This window comes from Eurypyga helias, unplaced genomic scaffold, assembly GCF_000690775.1.
Source record: "Eurypyga helias isolate BGI_N326 unplaced genomic scaffold, ASM69077v1 scaffold27113, whole genome shotgun sequence".
NCBI lineage: Eukaryota > Metazoa > Chordata > Aves > Eurypygiformes > Eurypygidae > Eurypyga > Eurypyga helias.
In genome coordinates, this window is record NW_010239636.1 from 5,696 (window position 1) to 9,357 (window position 3,662).

Below are 3,662 nucleotides of genomic sequence, written 5' to 3' on the forward strand. Positions count from 1 at the left end.
GGCTGGGGGGGGGGGGGGAGGCCCGCCCCAGCCGGTGGCAGAGGGACTCTCCAGCAGCTCTCTGTCCACTGCAGTGCATGCCGAGGAACAAACTGTGAAAGGCGAGGAGACTGGGCTCGGGGCTTTCTTAATAGGGTAACAGCTATTTAACAGATATTTTTCATTTTAAATTATATATTTATTTTAGATAAACTGTACATAGTATTTATATTTATTGTAGGTCTGGCCCTACATCCTTCACATAGGTCAAGATGACAGGGTCAGACCTTCCTTATTTTTTAAATGCAATGTAATATTCTAATAAATAACACTTTGTTACAAACACTTGGGTTCTTAATTTAATGATGGAGGTGGAAAGGAGTCAGACCTCTGAAGACTGCACATAGCAACATGCCCTTGCTACTGAGGAATTGGAAACAGCAGAAACAGCAGTGGGGGTTGCTGAATCGGCTTGTGCCATCCTTTGGGCACAGCAGAGCAGTGTGGTGCAAGGGGCTGGTGGCAGGATCCATCTGGTCTGGTTTTCTAAAAGAAACAAACAAAACCCAAGAGGCGGGCTCACACCTCTCTTGCAGGGGATCCCAGCAGTTCCTGGAATGGCTGCAGGCTCCTGGGGCTGGGGTCATTCCAGCAAGCATCATTTCAGATGGTGGTTCAGGACTGATTCTTGACTTTGCAGTAAAAATAACTCCCAACCCATTTCTATCCTCTTCCCTGACCCTCCCCAGGGGCTGCTGAGCAGGGTGAGATGCTGGCTCTAGTAGGGCCTCAAAGCTGAGAGAAAGGGCTTCCCCCACAGGAAACCTGCTTTCCTTAAGCAAATATGAAACTCGAGTTCTCAAAGGGGAATGCGAAGCCACTGTCTTCCTCTCCTGTTCTTACCATGTGCACTGAAGTTGGGCAGTGAGTAGTCTGCAGATCTTTTGGGCATAATTTAGCTCTAGTGAAGTATGAAATAAGCTTTTATGCTCACTGTGGGAGGGGCTGCTTAGGAAATGAGTGCATAGATTCAATCCCTCTTGTGCAGCTGGTAAGTTTGGCAGTAGCAAAACCTGGGGCATGGGAAGGGGGAATGCAGTGATACTTTGGCTTTCCAAAGCTCTCTGAGATAGCTGATGCTAAGGTACTTCAGCCCTTCTATTGCAGATGGGAAGCAGGTGGGTGACAAGGGCCACCCTCGTGTGTTATCACCTGGACAATTAACAGCCCCAGCAGCTGCAGTGGCCTGAGTCCCAGAGCCAGGGAAACAAGTTCCTCTTACAACTCTGCTTTGTGCAAACCTGCACCTTAACACTGCAGGAGTGCCAGTTTAAGCAGAGACTCTAAACTTTGGCCTTTTTCAATGTCTATTAAGCTAATAACTACTCCAGCTGCTGTGCAGGAGGCCCTTCTGCTGCAGGTCACCTAGCTGTGTCCCTGCCTTGCTGTGTTGCTGCTGCTCCCCTTCCCAGAGCTGCTCCCCACTCCAGCCCTGAGACCTTCCTGCCTTTCATGGTGGGCAGCTCTGCATGCCCAGGGTTCCACACCACCCTGGCATGCACTGGGAATAGCTCTGCTGGAAGGCTTTTTTCAGACAGCTGGAAATTCTGCCCAGAGCCCATTTATCCTCTGCCTTCCTCCATCCCTGCAAGAACATGTCCTGGTCCACTTTGCTCTTCTGCAGGCTGTCAGCACAGGCTGGGCTGCCCACAAGTGGTAATTTAATAGGCCAAGAGATAGGAAACATATTTTGGAGACGTAGGGAGTGGGAAGCTGGCTGAATCTGTGGGCCAGCTTCCTCTGCCCCAGCCCAAATGCTGACAGTCCTATGGATGCTCTCTTCCTGGCTAAGGTTGCTTCTCCCCCAGGTCAGGTCCCCATACCAGCTGTGCTTGTGGCCACAAAACAGGTGCCGCAGACCCTGTCTGGGACATGCAGGGTTCTGCCCTGCCCAGGATGCCCACACACTGTGAGCAAGACTGGGCTGCTTGCTTAACTTTGCCTGCAGGAAAGGGGTGCCAGGAATGCAGTCTCCACCACGCTGCTGTACCCCCTGGGCAGAAGTGGGGTCTGGTGCTGGCTGGGGTCCTGGTGAAGGCAGACAGTGGCCTCCAGCAGCCTCAGCTCAGCAGCCTGGTCTTTCACCCTCCTCTGGGCATGGACTCAGGAGCACAAACATGTCACCAGCTGCTGCATTTCCTGACTGCCACAGTGTCAAGTCCACTTGTTGCCTCAGACACTGACTCCATACTGTGGCCTCTGGCAGATCCCTTTGGTGCCTGTGCCTAGCTTGTCCACAGGTGACAAAACGTGCCCAGTCACTAAATGCCATCAGCCAGTGTGTTCCCCAGCCCCTTGCCTGGGGTCACTCAGTCCCACTGTGAACAGAGATCACACGCCTGGAGGAGACCCCTGTGGCTTCTTCTCTGTCTCTTTTCCGTACTGAAGGTCAAAGCTAGGAGGCCACCAAAATCGCAGATATGGGTTTAATAAAAAATTGCAATATATTTCATTAGGCAATTTAATAACCAACTTGACTCTGCCTGCCTTTGCTTCAGTGCCTTTGGCCATCACAGTGCAGCAGGGTTTGGATAGAGGGGGCAGAACTGCATTTGAGCAGGGACAAGGCAGCCAAAGAGACACCCCAAAAATGGCTGAACCACTCCCACTTGCCCCCCTTCAGAATCAGGCAGTAGCAGCCCTGAGCATGGCTCCATTTGGCTGATTTTCCTTGTGACTAGAGCTCGGCAAGGCCAAATCTCACCCAGCTGCTAAGCCCCAAACCTGGGACAGGCAAGGCATCTCCTATGGCTTTGTTGCCACTGCAGAGTGGGCAACACAAATCCCTTCAGGCAGCTGGAGCTGGATGCAGCTACCCTTGCAGGCAGGGGGTGCAGGCAGTGGGGTCTGTCCCCCAGCTCTGGCTGTGCACTGGGAGGGTGGCAATGCCAGAGGGGCAATGGGTAGGCAGCTGTGGCAGCTGGAAAGAGCTGGGGAAGGCACTGGGAAGGGCAGCTTCACTCTGGAAGCAGGTGACAACAGCTGAGTGTCTGAAGGTTGGATCCTGCACTCTGCTTTTTAGTAAGAGTTGCAGCAGGTTCCCCCCACCCACCTCTGGCTGCCGAGCGGCATGCTGACTACTTCAGTTTTTGCTACCTTCATGCTAAAGGCATCTGACGGTCTCATAGTGATCTTGGCCCTTAGCCCAGTCTGCCTGGGCAAGCTCCAAGGAAAGCTCCGGGGCTGGAGGGAGAGCAGGTGATTCATTCCCGGGCAGAGGCAGGGTGCTGAGGGCAGCAGGCCGCCGGAAGCTGTTGGTGCGGGAGACACAGCACTGCCACCCCCTCCACGGGGAGCCCACCAGCCCCCCGGGCCTCTCACCACGGGGCTCTGCATTCTGGCTGGCAAGCATGCCGCGATGTCAACCTTCCCTCGGTGTTTCACTGGAGCAGAGATGTGTCACCCCCCGAACCTCCGCGGGCGTGGAGAACGAGGCTGTGTTTGGCCGCCGCGTGTTGCTACAAAGCACCGCCCTGACTCTGGCTTCAGCACCCTTTCTGGTCTATCCCTGCGGCACCCACCCTGGGCCCCTCTCCTGGGGTGGGAGAGCTCTGCCAGCTCGGGTCGAGGCGGCCGGCCCGCGGCGGCCAGCGGGAGGAGCGGGCACGCCCAGCTCGAGGGCT